General features: G+C 35.5%; 1 protein-coding gene across 6 annotated transcripts in view; it reads right to left on the bottom strand.

Moving 5' to 3' along the window:
- Positions 1 to 21780, bottom strand: part of ZNF438 (zinc finger protein 438) — a 172767-nt gene that overhangs the window by 113205 nt on the left and 37782 nt on the right. For 4 of the 6 annotated variants that reach the window (XM_040451049.1, XM_040451052.1, XM_040451050.1 and 1 more), the window contains exon 2: positions 21164 to 21223. The exons of the other annotated variants lie outside the window; for them this stretch is intronic. The gene's annotated coding sequence lies outside the window, so the exon portion shown is untranslated. The remainder of the gene's footprint in view (positions 1 to 21163; positions 21224 to 21780) is intronic. 6 annotated transcript variants of the gene reach the window in all.

Genomic DNA, 21780 nt, shown 5'->3' with positions numbered 1-21780 from the left:
AATAAGAAACCAGACTTCTGAGCGGGCTTTTAAGTAAAGATCACTTCCCCATTAACTGAGGACCCTGAAGTGCACTAAATGGAACCTCAGTGCAACTATCTCCCTGTCTGGAAAGGAGAGCTTACTTGTAGCGCTTAACCATTGTTTACTCATGTCTAGTTCTGATAAACATAAAAACCTCATATCCTCATTGAATGTTATTTGGGAATCTCAAAATAATTTAAGTATTATAACCAAAAAGACACCACAGCAAGATAATTCGATGTTTTTTTTTTTTTTTTTTTTCAAACAATGTCCCTGCTACGACAGAATTTAGTACAAATACTTTTTAGGTAGAGAGATGTTAACTTACATGTGTTTACTTTTATCTTGAAGACAAAGAGATCAAAAATGTCTGTGAACACTAATGTATAATGACAATGACATGATAATTATTGGGACCTTCGGCGTGTCTCCTTTCCTGAGAGATACTGTCCATGATCTTTTCAGTTCTTATGCTGGGCCTGAAGAAATGCTGACTGATACATACTAGGCCTTCAACATTTGTTAAATGACTCAGCAAGAAGGTCTCTTTTACTGCGTGAAAAATCACAGAGCCCTAATAGAGTACTCTCTTTCAAGTAATAAAGGATAGAAGCAACAAGCAGGTTAAGTCTTCAATACAGAGGCAATAACAAAAGAGGCAAAACATAGACAAGCCTTGACAAGAGTTATGATCATAAAAACAGTAAGAATATCACCTAATATTTGCACATTTGTACAGCACTTCCCAATGTATAAAATGTTTTATGTAATTTCAACCCCACAACTTTATAAAGTGGATACTATTAACATGATTGAAACAGCATAAAGTGGCTTTTTTGAGGTCATCCAGCTAGTTAAGCAGCAGAGCGGAGATTTAAACTCTTCCAAAAAGCTATCCCACTCATTAAAAACTCTTTATTTTGTCATGAAATTTTGAAAAGATCTTCCTCCAAATTCCAAAATCAGGGTATACATAATAAGCACCACCCTTTTCCCCCTCTCAAGCCACTCACTATCACTCCCGTTACCAGTTCCCATAAAAATTCTCAGAGCTCCCGCTGCCGCAGCCTCGATTTCCTCATACCAGAATGATGAAGGGCAAAAGTGAAAAGCATCTTTCAAAAACAAACCTCCTTCCACCTGGGTCTTGTATCCTGTAACTGTTCCCCAAAATAAGGACACTGTCACAGGCATAGGTTTTAAAATCCTTAACTACTGAGGAAACGTCTGGGGTTGTCTGTTCTTCATTTAGAATGAGTCAAATATGACACACACTACCTCTTCATTCCTAAAAGGTGAGGAGTCACCCTCACATTCCCAGCCTTGTGGCCTAGCAGAGACAGCTGTTCCAAGGACTTGGCTGACTGAATAAGAATAACACAACTCACAGAACTATAAGTTATACTCTTAGCAACTTTTAAAAATCATTCTAAATGTGTATTTTTGAAGTCTTATTAAAGAATGATAAACTACTGGGGCACCAGTTGGTTGAGCGTCCAACTTTGGCTCAGGTCACCATCTCACAGTTGTGAGTTCGAGCCCCACATTGGGCTCTCTGCCGTTAGTGCAGAGCCCGCTTCGAATCCTCTATTCCCCCCTCTCTCTGTATCTCCTCCGTTCATTCTCTCCAAAATAAGTGAACATTAAAAAAAGAAAAGAATGATAAACTATTGGCATTAGTAATTTAATGTAAATGTGAGGTATAATGAAGGTGAAAATTTATTCATATAAAACCAACTATCCCGACTTACCTCTAAAGCTTATTGAAGATTATTAAACTAAATTATATGAAAAAGGCTAAATATCTTATCCAGCGCATAGTAACAAGTCAATAAAAGTCAGCTGCTATTAGTAACATTATTGAAGAATTAAAAACAAAACATACAATGGAAGGCCATATTTCAAATGAACATGCAAACAATACATTCTGTGGATTATTTTTTAAATATTTATGCAAAACATAACCATCTGTTTCAATGCATCTGTTCAATGCATATAAATATATGCATATAAATATTAAAAAAAACAGTTTGGAAGAATAAATGGCAAAATGATGACCTCTGAGAGGATTGGAGGGTGGTGGTCAAAGGGAGCTTTTTAAACAAGGTTATGTATTCCATCTGTAAATAAAATTCAGTTTTTGAAAAGCAAAATAGAAAATACATTTAGACAAAATATCTTCGTAAGTTTCTTCAATCCCATGGTTGATTTCAGTAGTACATGAAAAGTTTACTTTTATTTTTAGTTAATGTATTCAAATGATGTCTAAAATCCCATTTTCTTTAGTAAGACCATTCGAACTTTGTTACATACTGCTTTCAATAATCTTCCTAGTGACATTCCTAATTGCTATATTAAAAATACCTGCTTGTGCAAGAAAAATATATTTTATTAAGTTTTAGAACAACTCAATGTATTTAATAAAGGGGCAAGGAGTCTTTCAAAGTCCAGGAAGCCATAAATCAGAACCTCTACATAAAAAGACTACCTTTTCCCCTTAAATTTGCTATGTGTTTACATTTAATAAACCACAGACAAAGAGTCAAGTCCTTGATTCTATTTAAAGCCAAGGGCTGCCTATTTAAAATCACCATAACAATCTCAAATGTCCTGAGTGTTGCTCTAATTAAAAATCTCTCCTCCAAGGCTCTTCCTAACTTCTAATTCTTGTCTGTGTTATACTGATGCTGGCTTCAAAATTCTACCTTTCCCTCTAGTTTATGACCATAACTTAGACTTCTTCATCCCATTCTTTTTTCCTTCAGATCATCTAGATTTGAGCCTATAAACTGTGGGCAAACCAGGTCACAAGAGCTCTTATTAACTCCCTCAGTGCAGCAAATAGCAGGCCTCCTGTGGTTCAGGCATGGAGGTAAGCCACATGTGCCACAGACCCAACCAGCCTGGGCTCCTTCAATTTACAAATCCAGTTTATAAATTAAAGGCCTCCAGGGTTGTAAAAAAAGATCCACATCTCAACGGATGAGTGATAGAGAAAGTAACCTCTTCCTTGTCCAGGAGACACTGGGCTGAATAGGAAATCCCCACCTCAAAGAGCTGTGGGATTCCATGATTGTGGGAGGCTGTGCAATCTCTTTAGATATATTCAAAACTCAAGAAAGCCCTTTCCTGTAAATTAATGGGATAGAGTATTTGATCAAAAGGTATCTTCCTCTAATTTCAAATAAAATATTCTACTTATAATTTGTAGCTGGTACAGGGTACTTCCAATAATAATTATAATAATATACAGCTTTATTTGTAGAAAATGAAAAGCACATGTATCAACAATGTTTATTCTTCTCCTGGATGCTCAGCTATGACTCATTAATATTAAGCTGCTATACCTACAAAAACATATGATGGTTCCTCCAGTAGTTGATGCTCTTAATTTTAAACATCTTAACTTTGCACAGAACTTCGAACTTTGGTAAAAAGTCCTAGATCTACTATATACTAATTGTCATTGGTCAAGTTACTCGAATGCTCTATGCCTCAGTTTCTAGACTAATGTAAATACTTACCTTAAAGGACGACTGTAAGGATCACTTAACTTGTTATACATAAAATACCAGCATGGTGCCTGACACAGAGTAAAACACTGTACAATTTTTGGCTGTTATTATTATCCTTACCATCAGAAATGTATAGCTCTTGGAAAAAAACAAATTTAAGCACAGATCACTGCAACCATTGAGGAAATAGGTTCTTTGAGACTGTTTAGTTCTATTAGAACACATTCAAAGTTCCCTACATCATTCTCTCCTGTGCATTCTGATGATTTATTCCCTCTAAATGCTTCAGCGTACCCTGTGCTCTAGTTATCCATTTATTCATCTCCCTCTGGACTATAAATGTCTTGAGAACAGGGATTCTATCTTACCTTGTAGTCTCAACATCTAGCAGAGAGCCTTTCAGAGAGCAAATGCTCTATAAAAACTTAAATGAAACATACCCTTAGCAATTTAACCTCACAAGCCCTTGGCCATGACATCAACTTCCTCGTGCAGAGCTGCGTTTTGCAACTCTTTATTCAAATCACCAAACAGAAGGTGAATAACCTTTTACATGATAAAGACATACAGTACCCCTCTATGTACAAGCTGAAGAGGAATCCAGTGTCCCACAGAAGAGTCTAGAATTCAAGTTGTTACTATCAGTAATAAAGGTCTTCCTCTACCAAGAAAAAAAAAAGTATTAGCCATTTATTTGTCTACCTACTCAAGTTTAGTTCTTAAGGACAGAGGCTACTGAATGTTGATCTCTGCATCCCTAGGTGGGTCTACCATACAATGGCCCTTTATAAAAGCCTATCACCTGCATTTTTTATCCAAGCTTCTAGTTTATTTTGAATTTTACTTGAATTTATTCATGACATGTCTTTATTTACTAGAACAAAAAACAAAATTTCTGAAATGAAACAATTCTCTTTTTTTCCCTAGAGGCTCTTGGTAGAGAGGGAAATAAATTCCTCACAGTGATGACCACAGAGAAGAGAAGCAACCAATGTCTGCTGCATGATCTTTTCCATGCTGCTCTGGATGAAGCCTTTGTCAGTGGCTCATCCTCCAGAATTGAGCCAGAACAAAGCCTTTCTTCAAAAAGAGTCACCCTTTGACTGCGGTATAGATTGTATTCAGTCAGCACGGTTTCCTCACTCTTTCACAGCTGTGACATGTTCATTATTTCAAAATTCTATCTGCCCACCCTGCTTGTGACCATGCCCAGTTCAGCTTATGACAAAAAGCCAGCTCGGGCAGCATCCTATTGCTGATCTCATGAAACATAAATTCAGCAGTAGCAGCCTTTTTACCACTCAGGAGCCCAGCAATGACAGACCTTCAGTGTGACCTTTAGCCTGATGTCTGAGTATTATCACACAGTGGGCCTACCTCCCAGCATTCTCAATCCGAAGCACACATCGCAATGTAAAAAGTAGTAACTTTCTGGGAGTCTAGATAAATATCTTTCTCAGGGAAAAATAGTGATTTAACATTCCTCTGAGTCATTCTATTACCAAACTACTTCCAGGTGTTATAATTGGGACTCCCCACCACAACATGTGTCACTTACCTAATATTAGGTCAGAGCATAAATACACAAGTCACATAGGATCCCTTCTTCTAACTCTCCTACTCAAAGTAGTAAGATAAGTGATTTATTCCTCTTGACTTTGCAAGATGAAATTAAGATGACTTCTTTGCTTAATGAAATTAAAAATAAAAATGCTGTCAAACAGAAACTTCTTTGCTATACTTGGTGCCCTGGTCAGTCATGGAGTTTTAAAGTTAGAAAGGATCCCAGCGAGTCATCGTCTTCATTTAACAGACCTAGCCTGAGGCCCAGGAAAGTTGAGTGGTTTGCCAGGGTCACACAAAAAAACAGAGAACCAAAGCTGGAAAAAGGCTTTCCTGCCTCCTCAGCCCATGTGCTTTCCACATACCACACTAAGATGAGACTCTTGCCAAGAACTTCACCATGACCCACAATCCTGGAGAGGCCGTTCTCAGCTTCACCTCACTCCCTACATCTTGGTAGTCCAGCCACATAATTATCTGCTAAAAAACGAAATATGAGAAAGACAAGACTTCCATCTCTAAAAATAGCTTCAACATCACTGTTTTCTTAAAGATATTACCCCTACCAACCGCTACAGGCTTCTTCCTACACTGTTTCTAAGACAAGTCTAAGTGTTATCTAAGTGTTATCTAAGATCCTACTCCCCTAAATAGTCCTCAAGTATATTGGGAAAAAAATGGGAAAGCCCCACATACAAGCACCTTATTAATAGAAAGGGAATGGAGCTGACACCCACTTGAGGTCACCACATGACTAGGAGCATTCAAGGTAGGGTAATAGCCTATCAAAGACTCAAAGCAGCAAGAGGACAGCTTCTGTCACTGAATAAATATTAATGAGAATCTAAGTGCCATGCCCTTTGTAACTTAATATAGGAATGACAGGGACATCTTAGAAAACAAGCTGACTAGTAAATAACTGTGAATATTCCCACAAATTCAAAAAATCAAAACCAAATTAAACTAAGATAAATGTTAACCCACAGAGCAAAAAGTCCAAAACACAATGGAAACAAAAAATAATTTAAAACAGAAAGCTTTAAACAAGATCAATGAAGTAAAGCCAATTAGATTAATTTTAGCAATAAATATAAATGAGTTAAAATATCCTTAAAAGACAAAGGTTCTCACCAGGTTAAAAAATGAAATCTATGCTCTACTTTTAGTAAATATCTAAAACACATGAAAATAAAGAAAAAATATAAATAAGTATAAAGACATATAGGAAAATATAAACTAAGGTAGCAATATTCATGTCAGCTAAAACACAAAGCACATGGCAAAAATTAGGAAGAGACTCATATTATTCTAACACAAGGTATAACTCTTAATTGAGATACTGACAGCAAATAATACATTAACACACATTCAAAAATAAAAACTGATATAAGGAAAAATTAACAAAATAAATTACTGATCTACATCTTTAAACCTTTGACTGACTAAACCAAAAAATAATTATAGAAGAGTTGACAACATAATAAATAATTCTAGTAGAAACCGTACTTCAAATTTTGAATTTTGACTTTTCCCAGGTTAATAGTATGTCATAACATTGAACAACTATAACACTGAACTCTCATGATGCTGGGCAGGGCTGCAGCTCCTAGTCAGCTATGTGATCACGAGGGGAAACAACCAATACACTTAAAACCATGCTGTACACATACAATTTAAGAATTTAGAAAAGTATATCAGTGAATTCTAAGGATGCTAGGGTCCCATCCCAATACATCAAATCATATGCTAGAAAGTGTACTGAGAATTCATTTACTTTCCTTTCTGGTTTAAGGATATTCAATTCATGTATTACTGCTTATATTGTGTATACTGATTTACCTAAATGGATTTGTCAGGCTGACTCAGTTTCAGTCTTACACAGAAGTCTTCTACTGTTAGACAGAAGTTAATCTTTCACTAGCTAAATAACTTTCAAAATTTGTGGAATGTTTTTTAAAACAACATTACTGAAGTACAGTTTATATACAAATACAAATACAAAATTTTATATATAAAATATATCTTAGTGTACATTTCAATGTATTTTATAAACATATATATCCATATAATCACCACCACTTAGGATCCAGAACACACTCATCATGCCAAAAAGTTCTCTCATACTCAATCCAGGTCAATTACACTGAACTCAGCTACAGGCAATAACTTGTCTGCTTATTGTCACCAAAGATTAAATATGCCTTTTCTAACATTTCTAATGTAGTAATCCAAGGCAGTAAATTGAATCATGGAATTTGTATTCTTTTGTGTCTGGCTTATATTACTCAGCAAAATGTTTCTGAGATTCATTCATGTTATGTCTATCAGTACTTTATCCCTTTTTATTGCCAAGTAGTATTCCGTTGCATGGATACAGCACAATGTGTTTATCTCATCACTAGTTGAAGGACATTTCGTCCTAGCTTGAGGCTATCATTAATAAAGCTGCTATGAAAATTCATGTACAAGTGTGTGTGTAAACTCATTTTTATTTCTTTGGGGTAAATATTTACAAGTGAAATTGTTGCATTTTATGGTAATAATATGCTTGCCTTTATAACACTGCCAAACTATTTTCTAAAATGGTCTTATCATTTAAAAAAATGGTTTTATCATTTAACTTTCCCTATGGCAAAATACATGAAAGTGGAATTGGTCGACATCCCAGCTAACACTTGCTCTTTTTAAATTTTAACTATTCTGATGAATATACAGTGGTATCTCATTGTATTGATTTGCTGTTTTCTGAGGTCTAATGATGTTGAACCTCTTTTCCTGTGCTGCACTGGCCATTCATTATTTTCTTGTGCATATATTTTTTAACTGGGTTGTCTTAATGAGTTGTAAAAGTCCTTTATATATTCTGAGCACAAGTCATTTGTCAGGTATACATATTGTGAATATGTTCTGTTTAAAGATTACCTTTTCATTTTCTTAATGATGTCTTTAGAAGAATAGAAGTTTTAAATTTTGATAGAGTCCCATTTGTCAATCATTCTTCTATGGGTCATGCTTTTTGTGTCCTAAGATCTCTTTGCATATCCCAAGTTCACAAATATTTTCTCCTGTGATTTTTTTTTTCTTCTAGTTTTAGTCTTTTGAATTTAGATCCATGATTCTTTTCAAGATATTTTTGTACATGAAGAGGTAAGGGTTAAGGTTAATTTTTTCACATTTGGATATCCAGGTGTTCTAATATGTTATATTGAAAGACTATTCTGTCTCCATTTAAATACCTTAGCATCAATATCAAAAATCAATTGACGTAAGTGTGTGGGTCTATTTCTGGATTCTCTATTCTATTCCATGAATATATGTCTACTTTAGGCCAACACTGCCTTGATCACTGTAGTTTTAAAGAGAAAGCTTTAAAATGTAGAGGAAGTCTTGAAATTAGGTAGTGAAAACTTTCCAATACAGTTCTTCTTTGTCAATTCTTTTTTTTTTTATTTTTTTTTTTTACTTTTCTAGGTCATTTAAATTTCCATATGAATTCAAAATTCAATTTCTAATTTTTCACTGCTAGTATATACACATAAAACTGATTTTGTAAATCTACCTTGTGTCCTGCAATCTTGTTAAATTCAATTACAAATTCTAGTGGCATTCAGGAGGTTTCTCAGCATTTTCTCTACACATGATCATGTTTTGTCAAATAAAGAGGTTTCATTTCTACTTTGCCAATCTGTATGCCATTTCTTTCTTTTTATCGTTTATTACACTGACTGAGGCTTCCATTATAGTGTTTGACAGGCATAAGGAGGGGAGTGGGGAGCCTTGGCTTGCTTCCTATCTTAGGGGGAAAGCATTGGAACTTGTGACTTTAATAAGATTTTAGTTAGAAGTTATATGTAGATGTCTTTTGTCAAGTTGAGAAAGCTCCCTTCTGCTTCTAGTTTCCCAAGAGGTTCGTTCTCTGAATGGCTGTTGAATTTAGTCCAATGCTTTCTCTGCAAGGATTGAGAGGATCACATAGCTTTTTTCCCATTTTTCCTGTTAAAGTGATGACTTAGAGTGGGAGAGAGCCAAAGCATAGGAGACTCTTAAAAACTGAGAACAAACTGAGGGTTGATGGGGGGTGGGAGGGAGGGTAGGGTAGGTGATGGGTATTGAAGAGGGCATCTTTTGGGATGAGCACTGGGTGTTATATGGAAACCAATTTGACAATAAATTTCATATATTAAAAAAATAAATAAAGTGATGACTTATACTAGTGGATTTTCCAATATTAAACCAAACTTGGACCCCAACAATAAACCTGTTTTTATACACTGCTGATTTGATTTGCTAATTTTTAAAAATTTTTAATCTACATTCATGAAAGATATCTGTTCATAGTTTTCTTGTAATGTCTTTATCTTGATTTGGTATTAATGTAATGTTGGTGTCCTAAAATGAGTTAGGAAGTGTTCTTTCTTCCTCTATTTTCTGAATTATTCCTCTTTTTTTTTTTTTTAATTTTTTTTCAACATTTTTATTTATTTTTGGGACAGAGAGAGACAGAGCATGAACGGGGGAGGGGCAGAGAGAGAGGGAGACACAGAATCGGAAACAGGCTCCAGGCTCTGAGCCATCAGCCCAGAGCCTGACGCGGGGCTCGAACTCACGGACCGCGAGATCGTGACCTGGCTGAAGTCGGACGCTTAACCGACTGTGCCACCCAGGCGCCCCATGAATTATTCCTCTTTTAAATGTTCGATAGAATTCATCAGTTAAAACATGTATGGGCGTAGAGTTATTTTGGTTTGGGGTTTTGGTTTGCTTTGTTTGCATGGAGTACTATTCTAATTTTATATTTCTTCCTGAGTCAATTTCAGTAATGTTTGTCTTCCAAGTAATTTATCTGTTTCATCAAAGTTGTCAAACTTATTTCTAGAGGTTTGGAATATTTCTTCTGTGTTTTTTTTTTTTTTTTTTTGAAAGAGCGCATGAGCGAGGAAGAGGGGCAGAGGAAGAGAGAGAATCTTAAGTGGGCTCCATGCTTAGTGGAGCCCGATGTGGGGCTCGATCCCACAAACGTTGGATCATGACCTGAGTCAAAATCAAGAGTTGGACACTCAACTGCCTGAGCCACCCAGGCACCCCTATATGTTTGTAATTTCTATAGAATATGTAATGATGCCTCCCCCTTTCAATCCTGATATTATACTTACTAGTGTGTTTTCTTCCTTCTTTATTGTTCTTGATTAGACTAGCTAGAGGTTTATTCATCTTTTCAAGGAGCTTACTTTTGGTTTCCTTGATTATCTGTTGATTAACTGCTTTCTATTTCATCAATTTATGTTCTTTTTGATCATTTTCTTCCTTCTACTTACTTTAGTTTTAATTTGTTCTTTTCCTAGCTTCTTAAAGTGGACATTTAGATCATTTATTTTACACCTTTCTTCTTTCTAATACATGCATTTAAAGCTAAACATTTGTCTAAACACTGCTTCAGCTATACCCCACATATTCTCACGTGTTTTAATTCTGATTCACTTGAAAACAACTTTTAATTTCCCTTTTTTTTTTTTAACCAATGCATTAGAAGCATACGATATAATTACAAATAATGAGGATTTCTCAGATATCTCTCTGATATTGATTTCTAACTTAATTGTTGGGACCAAAGGACATACTCCGTCATTTTAAACTTAATGAGACTTGTTTTATATATTAGTATATGGTGGGTTATGTTGATGAATGTTCCATGTGCACTTAAAAAGAATGTATATTCTGCTATTCTTGAATGGAATGTTTTATAAATGTCAATGAAATTACGATAATTTACAGTGTTGTTATACACATCTATAGCCTTCCTGATATTCTTTGTACTTATCCCATCAATTTTACACGAATGCTGAAATGTCCAACTATAATAGAAGATTTCTCAATGTGTTCTTTCAGCTTATCAGTTTCTGCTTCATGTATTTTGACAACGTAATATTAGTTGCATTTAAAGTTATTATTTCTTCTTGATGAATCAGTCCATTTATCATTATGAAGTGTCCCTTTTTAATCTTATTAACATCACTTGTTCTGAAGTCCACTTTGATATTAACATAGCCACTCCAGTATTCTTATATTAGAACCTACATTGTATATATTTTTCCATCCTTTTTCTAACCTATTTTAAGACTTTCTTGAGAACAACACAGACTTTACTCTTTTTTATTCAATCTGACAACTTTTGCCTTTTATTTAGACTACATCATTTAATATGATTATTGATACAGTTATATGTAGTTCTATCATGTTGTAGGTTTTCTATCTGTCCCTTCTGTTCTTTGTTCCTTTTCCCCTTTTTCCCTATCTTCTTTTGGATTATTTTTTAGGAGTTCATTTCATATCCACCATTGGTTTCTTATTAATTAAAACTGTTTTTCTAATCCTTTTAAGTGGATGCTCTCTTCTAATCTACCTTCAAAAAATATTACATGTTCATATATAAAACTCTTGCCACAACATGCTTCCTTTCTCCCATCCAATTCTTTGAGCTATTGTCATATTTTATTTTTACAAGTTAAAATCCCATTAGATAGACACTGTTTTATTTTTTGCTTCAAACAGTTACCTTTTTAAAAAACTAAAATGCAAAGAAAAAAATTATGTTTATCCACATATGAACCATTTCAGGTTCAGGGATTCTTTATTCCTTTGTATACTCCAAATTTCCATCTGGTATCATTTTCCTTTTGCTTAAAGAAATTTCTTTAATATTTCTTATAAGTCTGCTGGTCATAAGTTGTCTCAAGTTTTGAGACCAAAAAAAGCTATTTCTCCCTTATTTTGTTTCTTTCTTAATTTCCTAAAAATGTTTGTTAGCTATATAATACTATGTTGACAATTTTTTAGCACTGAAAAACATGCTATTAAACTGCATTCTGGTTTGAACAGTTTCTGAAAAGTCTGCTGCCTAAAATTCTTGACTTTATTCCTTTGTATGCAATATATTTTCTCCTCTCTGACCATTTTTAAGATTTTTCTCTTTATCATTGATATTCAGCAATTTTCTTATGATGTGCCTTGGTGTGTGTGTGTGTGTGTGTTACCTTGTCTGGGGTCTTTTTAATTTTTTGGATCTGTGGGTTTATAGTTTACTTCAAACTGGGGAAATTTTCAACCATTATTTATTTAAATTTTTTCCTCTCTCGCCCTCCCCCCAAATCTGAGAATCCAATTATACTTAGGTTAGACTCATGGTACTTCTATAGGGCCCCAAGTTGCTGTTCATCTTTTTCAATCTTTGTTCTCTCTATCCTATGGTTGAATTCTCAGTATGTTTTTAAGTTCACTGACCTCGTCTCCCAAAAACTCTAATCTGCACTTAATCACACCTAGTTACTGTATTTTTAAATCTCTGGATGTTCTGATTTTTTCTTTTTTATATTTTGTATTTCACCCCTCATTATGCTTATGACCATGGACCATATTTATAAAAGCTGCTTTAATGTACTTGTCTGCTAATTGCACCATCTCGGTTATTTCAGGGTCTATTTCTATTGTCTCCTGGTTATGAAAATTTTCTCTTGCTTTTTTATTAATTGACTAGATGCAATTTACTGTTAATTTTATGTTGCTGAGTGCTAGATTTTGTTGTATTAATTTATAGAGTGTTAAACTTCTGCCAGACAGTTAAGTTACCTGATTCTTTTGAGGGTTGGTTGTAAGCTCTTTTAGGACTTGTGTAGAGAAACCTTTATTCTAGGGTTCATTCTTATGAAGAGCTGGTAAGTTTTCATTTCTTACAGGCTGCCCTTGCCAGCTTCTAGGGGTTTCAAATTGCATGCACAGTTTGGTGCTCAGCCAGATCCTCAAGAATACCCCTATGCAGGTTTCAGGAATGCTTTCTGTGCCCAACACACTCCTCTCCAGGAGAACGAGATTTTAAGTGAATCAGACTTCCCTATCCTGCCTCCTTACTACTTCCTTCCCTGCTCCACAGTGAAAGATATTTCATTTCTAGATTCAGGTTACCGAACTGTAAAGGTTGAAAGGAAAACTGGCCTCCCTTTAAAAAACTCCCTTTAAAAACTGACTTCCCTTTAAAAACTTGCTTAGCATACCTTACTAAAAAAGGAGGAGGTGATGTAAAAGGTGCTTTATTTATACACACACACACACACACGTGTGTGTATATATGTATGTATGTATGTACATATATACATACACACACACACACACACACACACACACACCAGGAATTTAATACAAAAAAAAACATAGATTTTGCTTCTTAAGAAGCTTATGCTGAATAGGTAATAATATTGATAAATATTAAAAAGTAGGATTATCTACATCCAAACCATAATTATGCACAACAAAAGTATTTATTTCATTACCTTTGTTCTTAAAAATATTAGCCCTTTACTACTTGTGTTGGTAGATGCCCGAACTGAAGCCCTCACTAAACCATTAAATAGCCTATATATCTACTGGGGAAAAAAAATGAGCAGATGTTTTTGGGGAGGTTGAAGACATGTATGTGGGTAGCAGGAAGCAAATGTTTCCTCAAGGCTAGACTGTCATAAGCCAAGTTGATATCTTTTTTTAATTCAAGTGAAAATAATAATACAAGTATCATTTTCAAATTTTCTTTGAATTATGTTACAAGCATAACTAAGAGTCACTGAATGGTCTTTTAAAATAAAGATTCTTGGGGCGCCTGGGTGGCGCAGTCGGTTAAGCGTCCGACTTCAGCCAGGTCACGATCTCGCGGTCCGTGAGTTCGAGCCCCGCGTCTGGCTCTGGGCTGATGGCTCGGAGCCTGGAGCCTGTTTCCGATTCTGTGTCTCCCTTTTCGTCGTGCCCCCCCCCCCCCCGTTCATGCTCTGTTTCTCTCTGTCCCAAAAATAAATAAAAAACGTTGAAAAAAAAATTTTTTTTAAATAAAGATTCTTACCCAGGGATGGGACTAGGAAGAGATGAGTGAGGCATCTAAGGTGTCCATTCACTTTTCCATGGTCCCAGATCTGTTCTTAACAAGCACATAACATGAGAGTACTGAAATTCCTTGCTACTCAGAGTGGGATCCATGCATCGGCATCAACATTACCTGGGAACTTGTTACAAGTGTAGAATCTTGGGCCCCACCACAGATTTAATCAAAACCTCATTTTAATAAGATATCCAGGTGATTCATATATATATTAAAGTTTGAAAAGCAGGACCCTAGTTTATCCATTTCTTCTATTATTGAACTTCCATATTATTTTCAATTATTTTGCTTTAACTATTTTTCTATAACATTATATAGAACTCTCCTGCACATATCTTTGTGTTCTTGAGTAATTATCTTACCAGAAGGAACACATTAAAGTGGGAATTCTAGGGGTGGCATCTGGGTGGCTCAGCTGCTTAAGTGGCTGACTCTTGATTTCAGCTCAGGTCATGATCTTGAGGTTCATGGGTTCAAACCCCACATTGGGCTCTGTGCTCACAGCACAGAGCCTGCTTTTGGATCCTGTCTTCCTCTCTCTCTCTCCAACCCTCTCTGACTCGTGTTCATGCACTCTCTCAAAAATAAATAAATGTTAAAAAAAATTTTTTTGAAGTGGGAATTCTAGGTTATTATGTGTTCTTTCAAATTTGAAACTTCTAACCTGCTGTGGTCTGAGAAACCAGTTAACCAGGCTTGTTGGAGTTAGGAGTCAGAGAATTCACAGATCAATGTAACAAGTGGTTATGCACTTGAACTTGAATCCCAGCTCTGACAAAACCAGCCGTGTTAACTATGGGTGATGATGTAACCTGTCCAAGACAGTTTCCTCATCTGTTAAATGGGGACTATAACAGTATATACCTCACAGGATTGCCATGACGATTAAGTTAGTTAAAACAGATAAAGCACTTAAAACATTGTGTTATTTATATGTTTGCAATTAAGAGGAAAACTAGCAAATAAAGAGGCTCTAAGTGCACCTGATACACCATTTTAGGGTCTGAATTTTCAAATATCAACCAAATGTAGCATATAAAAAGCCTCTTTCCTCTCATCCCTGATTCTTGGATCTGTTCTAGGTAGATGAGATTGACAGAGAAAAGTGTATTACATTTAAGAAATGCTTCTTCCCTTTCTTTATCACATCATTATTGGTTTTAGAAGGAATGTGGATATATTCGTCTTCTGCTAAGGCCAGGTGCAATACTTAATGTTGATTGCCTAGATGCAGGAGGTCAAGAACCAAGATGCATAGGCAGTGGTCACACTACCTATACAATCAAGTAGGTACTACTGTTTATCTCTCCTCCCAGGAGAATTCCTGGCTCAGGGCAAGACAGGAATCTCAATACAGGACATAATCCAAATTGTAGGTTTTGAGTCAGAGCAGAAGTTTTGTCTGGGTAACGTCAATACAGTAACGAGGAAGAAGTCACATCTAAAGGACAGAGATAGGTAAAATGGGAAAGGAGGCAGCAAAGTCAGAAACCCAGAGAAGACAGAGAAACAAAATGCGATTCAAGGTGAAAGCATGTGAAGGAGTTCAGGCTTTCCTGGTCACAACAGGGTATTCATCATAGCGCTGATTTCATACTGGTCTGCTGAGCATATGCTGGGTGGGACAGGCCCTGGTGCTGCCAGAAGCAGTGTCACGCTGGAGGCAACTTTTAGATGTGCCATCCTATTATTTAGGTCCTAGCTACCAGAAGCAATCAAACATGAAGTACTTTAGTATCCAGAGACTCTGAAAATTACTCTTTCTTATGTCATTAATTCCAAGTTCCAAGGTTCAAGGGTTATAAAGAAACTGGAATTTGCATGAATAGCATTATTCAGGTCTAACTAAAAGCACTTATAACAAAGCTCTCTATTACTTAAATCATATTTTTGTCTAAGAGAAGGTAGGGGAATGGCTATATCCCTCTCAATGAAACATTCACACGCGATCACTAATTCTCAAAGAGTTTCTGAGGTAAGGGAAAGAATGAGGTGACTTTTCCATTTCTAGCAAACTCTGATCAAAGGCTATTAAAAAAAATAAGCTATTTCCAAGTATCATGCTCTTTACTTCTGCGACTCAGTGTACTTTTGTTTAATAACTAAAATCTATCAGGGAATTTGTTGTGTTTATTGTTTACTTTAGACCAAAAACTAATAAAAAATAAATTTTAAATTATTACTCAAAGTAATTTCCTTAGATGGAGACCTGGCCAATCCGAGTGGAATCAACCTTGATAGTAGTTCCTCTTTTTCTTAAATATTGGAAACTTCATCTAGAAGTGCTTACCCTTTATTGGTAAAAGCTTCCAGTATAAATGCAGGCAGATGAATGTGAGGAATACTCTGAGAGTAAGTGTTCTGAAAAAAATAAAAAATTCTAAAAACACATATACTCTCAGAGTTGGGAAGATCTACAAATGAATTCTCATCTCCTCCACTCCAGCACATTTTCCCTCCACAACTTGTAGAGTCTCAATCTGATCAGCCTCAACTTGTACACTGCCAGTGCTGGAGAACTCACTGTCCAGTGGAGCAGCTCAGTGTTACTTTTAAGCAAGTGTACTTGTTGCCAACTTATGCAATATAGCATTCATTACACTAAGCAGAAATCTCTCTGTAACTTCTCCCATTGCTTCTAGCCAGGTCTTTCCATAGCTCTAAATCTCTAGTTCCTCTTCCACTCGAAAGGAATTCCAAATACAGAAACTTGGAATAATAAAGCTGCAAAACTTCTAGTGTAACCTCACTCACTATGTACGCTGTAATTTTGTTTTCTCTAGATCTCCCTCCACTGGTATCAGGCTAGAGGCTGAACCGGTTGAAATGAGGGTATAGGGCAGGGAGTAACAAGGATTTAGTGGAGTCCAATGAACTTGGAGAACTTAAGGAACTGCAAAAAGGCAATTTACTAGAGCAAAGTGAGCTAGGCAGAGAATGGTAGGAGATACAGTCAGCTGGCAGAACACACAGGACCTGGTAGAACATGGTGAGACTTGGGGTTTTATCCTGAGTGTGATGGGTAGTCACCCAAGGGTTCTGAACAGGGAAACAGACAGGGACTGTTGAACATTTTAAAAAACCACTTATTGGGTGCCTGGGTGGCTCAGTCGGTTAAGCATCCAACTTTGGGTCAGGTCAGGACCTCACAGTCTGTGGCTTCGAGCCCAGTGTCAGGCTCTGTGCTGACAGCTCAGAGCCTAGAGCCTGCTTCGGATTCTGTGTCTCCCTCTTTCTGTTCCTCCCCTGCTTGCATTCTGTCTCTGTCTCTGTCTCTCTCAAAAATAAATAAACATTAAAAAGAAAACCCCACCTTTGCTCTTATATGGAGAACTGACCAGAGTGGTACAAGGAGGAGACAAGGAAGACCAGTTAGAAGACTGTTGCTATCATCCAGGTAACTTGGGATGATGACAGGTTGTATTATATTAGGGTAGTAGTAGGGGGTGGTGGCAATACAGGGGTATTTGGGATATATGTAGAAGACAGGACGTATAAACCTTACTGATGGGCTGGACATGGGTTAAGAAGGAAAGAGAAAACTCAAGATGGCTTTTGGTTTTTGGCCTGAGCAACTGTGTGGACCATTTACTGAGATAAAGAAGGAGGAGACAGGAACAGGTTTGGGGAGGAGAATTCAAGAGTTCTACTTCACACATGTTAGGTTGGAAATGTTTATTAGACTTTCAAATAGATGTTGAAGAGGCAGGCATAGAAATGAGCCTAGAGCTCACAGGAGAGATCAAGGTAAAAAAATAAAGCTGGGAGAAAGAAAGCATTTAAAACAAGGGGTCACATGAGACTGCACAGAGAATAAATGTAGAAGGCAGCCGAGGACTAAGCCCTAAAGAATGCCAACTTTTGGAGACCATAAAGAAGAGAAGATAACAAAAGAGACTTTGTAATTTTGTGTGTATTTTATGCTTTCCAGTGTAAGAGAGACTGGAGACTTAGAACTGCAGAAAGACATAGCTAAAACTGATGGAGGGAAGTTATAGAGAGATAGATTTCTGCACAGTGTAATGAGCACTACGATGAATAAGTTGTTAAGTAACTCTTACTCTTCTTCATAAAGCAGCTGGAATTACAGTTAACCCTTGAATAACATGGGTTTGAACTGTGGGGGGTCCACTTACATGTGGATTTTTTTTCCATACAGTATCATACTGTAAATGTATTTTCCTTACAATTCTCTTAATAACATTTTCTTTTCTCCAGCTTACTTTATTGTAAGAACACAATATATCACACATATAACATACAAAATATGTGTATGTGTTAATCGACTATTTAGTTACTGGCATGTCTGCCTGTCAACAAGAGGCTATTAGTAGTTCAGTTTTGAGGGAGTCAAAAGCTGTATGTGGATTTTTGACTTTGGGGTGGGGCAGGACCCCCAAAGCCCACATTGTTCGAGGGTTGACTGTATTTTATATCCACCAAGTCCACACCCAGTCATCATTATCTTCAAAAACTACCTTTCAAAGTCACATGCCTACTCTTTTTCTGAGTCCCGACCTATTGACTGAACCTGGATAGCTGCATTTCAACATGTCAGCGGCTCCATTACCCCATCTCTGGCCTCTGGCATTTGTTCTAGCTTCTGGATCCAAATTTTCACCCCCAACTAACAACTTCTAGTTGCCCAGCACTGACCAGGAGGCAGGTTGAGATCATGTTTCCCAGAGCTGCCAGAAGTTCTTGGCTTGTGATCAATGAAGCACACAATGAGTGAGTGCTCAGCAGTTAATCAAGTGACAGAGAACAACTGACACGTTAGGGAACTGTAGAATGAGCCAGATCAAGGCTGGAACAGGGACCAAGAGATTGTACTCCAGGCTAGTCACCCCAGGGGAATCTGCTCTAGGTCACCCAGTGTGATCAGACATCCTTTAACCCAGAAGAGTTGAGTGCTCTAAAGTTTACCATGTATCCACGGACTAAGAGTTTCCTGGAAGCTGATCACATTATGAACCAAACAGGAGGTACTTTACACCACACTTCAGCGCCCGTTCGTTCTGCACCAAACTCTCAGGTGCAGCCTAGAGATATTGTTACTTTCCCCACCACATCTAGAAAAGGAATTTCAAACTATTTTTGTGTTTGGGAAGATTAAATGAGATCATAAATAAAGTGGCTGGGACATAGAAAGTGCTCAATACATAATAGCTACTCACATTTATACTTTAGATGACCACAAAATAACAGTCAGGCAGCTGAATGGTAAAGTAGGTCTCTAAAAACTACTTTTAATGCTCTTCTTTAGCACAAAAGAATAATAAAAGGTTTTTTTTGTTTGTTTTTTATGTATGAACTATCATATGACCGATGGAATTTAAACTTGTCCCAAAAAAGCTCTCTTCCATTTTTCTGAACTTCCTAGCCAAGATTTAGCAAAAGGATGTTACACAAAAAACAAGTAAAGATGTCATTCTAATAATACAAGATTGATAACACCAATTCTAAATAAATACCATCAAGCAAAACAGAAATCTTCAAGCCTAATAATCATTCTGCAATGATCACTCAGGCCTGGGTTTGTTGTTTTAAATGTCTACATCCTTCAAGTATAATATATTTCTATTTCCCTTTATTAAATTTAAGTTTAACTAAAATCATTAAAGTTGGCAACAGAAGCAGGAAACCATTTATAAGGCCAGCATGGCTATTTTATCTTTATGTATGATAAAATGAAAATGTTATGTAATGAAAATGAAAAGTTATGTAATAGTTTCAGCAAACTACAGAGTTCCATTCTTGTAGTCTTTTAATATTTATAGAAATCTAAAAGAGCTATACTGCTAGAGTTCATTTTTGAAACTGAGAATTTCTATTATCTGACAGCAATCAATTATTTTAGCTCAATTACAGAAATGGCTATTTAAGAGTTCTGTTCATCTTTATTCATATTCCTTAACAATAGGTCAACTGTGTCTAGTACTTGACCTAGAAGCTTACATAGGTGTAACTGAAGGGTCTCAACTCCAAACTGAGTCCCATCACTGGTCTTTTTGCCTCCAATAGTACATTAAAGAAAAGAGAAGAAAAAGAAAAAACAGTGCACTGGGAACCATTTGCAGGTCTTACCTCTGTTAATACAAAGTGCTATACTAAACTACCAAAGACCACAGAAGCACCTTAAAAGAATCAAAGAGCAAGTGTGTAATCAGGTATAAGGAAGTCACAAACACCATGCCAATATCCAAAAACTGAAATCCCACACCTCCTATAAACTGAAAAGTGAAACCGATGGTCACATATTTCCTTGTATCTCTATTCACAGAATCTGGATTTTTAAAAGATAACTAATAATTTTGATTCCTCAAACTATCGCAGGGAAAAGTTACTTCTAAACTATAATTTTCAAATAAATAAACCTTGATTTTTTTCTGCTTTAAATGAATTTTTATTTTGGAATAATTTTAGAATTACAGGAAAGTTACAAAGATACAACAGAGTTCCTGTATCTCCCTCACTCAATTTCCCCTAAAGCTGACATCTTACATAGCCACGGTTTTGTCAAGACTAAGAAATTAATGTTGATATATTGCTATTAATTAAGCTATAGGTTTTAATTGGATTTCACCTGTTTTTTCACTAATACCTTTTTTTTCAGTTCTAAGATCTAATCTAATAATAATTATTATATTTTTATATATTACATATCTTATTATATAATATATATTTTATATATCTATATTATACTTCTATATATTTATATTTATATGTTATATTATTTATATAGTAAATATTTTATAGTTACATATATATTTATATTATATACTTATATATTTTATATTTATATTTATGTTTATATGTATCATATATATTTTATTATATATTTATTTTATTTTATAACATGTATATTTTTTATATTTTCAGTGCTTTAAGTATTTTCTAGTGCTTTAAGGTGCCAAGCTTATGTGTCTTATTAAATGTCTTCACTATAAATACTACAGAAAATAAAAGTACAGGCTCCCTGGAAAATATGACTTATTGGATATCAGAGAAATGTTATACTATGATTCATGTAAACATAATATTTCTACTAACATTTTACTGAGGAGAAAAAGAGATAAATCACTTTGTCAGGAACCTATGAGATCAAATTATTTAATGTTTCATAAATATGCTTGTCTCTTACCTATCTCCTAAGGCTCCAGTAAAGAGTCATAAGATATACAGTAAATCCTTTTAATTAATCCTGTAATAGAATATAAAGTATTATTATAAGCATATTCAAATAATCCATTTTTATCAAACATATGTAGAAACTGCCTTCTTTTCATTCTCAAATTTAATTTTTAATTACTGTATATTTTTATTAAGATATCACAATAACTAACTTAAGGGAGAATATAATTCACTAAATTTATTACACCTCTTTAGTTTAAAAATGAAAGCATGCAAAATTTAATAAAAGTTTTAAGACAAACAGAAAATGTACCAGAAAAAAAAAAGAAATGCCAAATGAATAAAACTGACTAGGAAGAATGCTTCGCATTCTTTTCCATGTACATAATGCCGTGCAAATTACTAAACAGTCACAAACAAGTGAATCATATCGAGGACACAGACTTTTGATGGGAAAATGGTAATCCAGAGTTTGGAGTTAGGAGGTTTCTGAAAAACTACATGTCTGGTAAAGTGTCCGTGTGTGTCAGTTTGCCTGAGATGGTCCCAATTTATGCCTGTTGTTCACTGTGTCCCACTCAATGTATTATTTATCTTAGATTTTCTTAGTGCTTTTTTTTTTTTTTT

Source organism: Herpailurus yagouaroundi, unplaced genomic scaffold (genome assembly GCF_014898765.1).
Source record: "Herpailurus yagouaroundi ecotype Mexico unplaced genomic scaffold, PumYag 203, whole genome shotgun sequence".
In the NCBI taxonomy this organism is placed as follows: domain Eukaryota; kingdom Metazoa; phylum Chordata; class Mammalia; order Carnivora; family Felidae; genus Herpailurus; species Herpailurus yagouaroundi.
The sequence above is the reverse complement of the archived record's forward strand: the minus strand, read 5'-3'. Positions and strand labels throughout refer to the sequence as shown.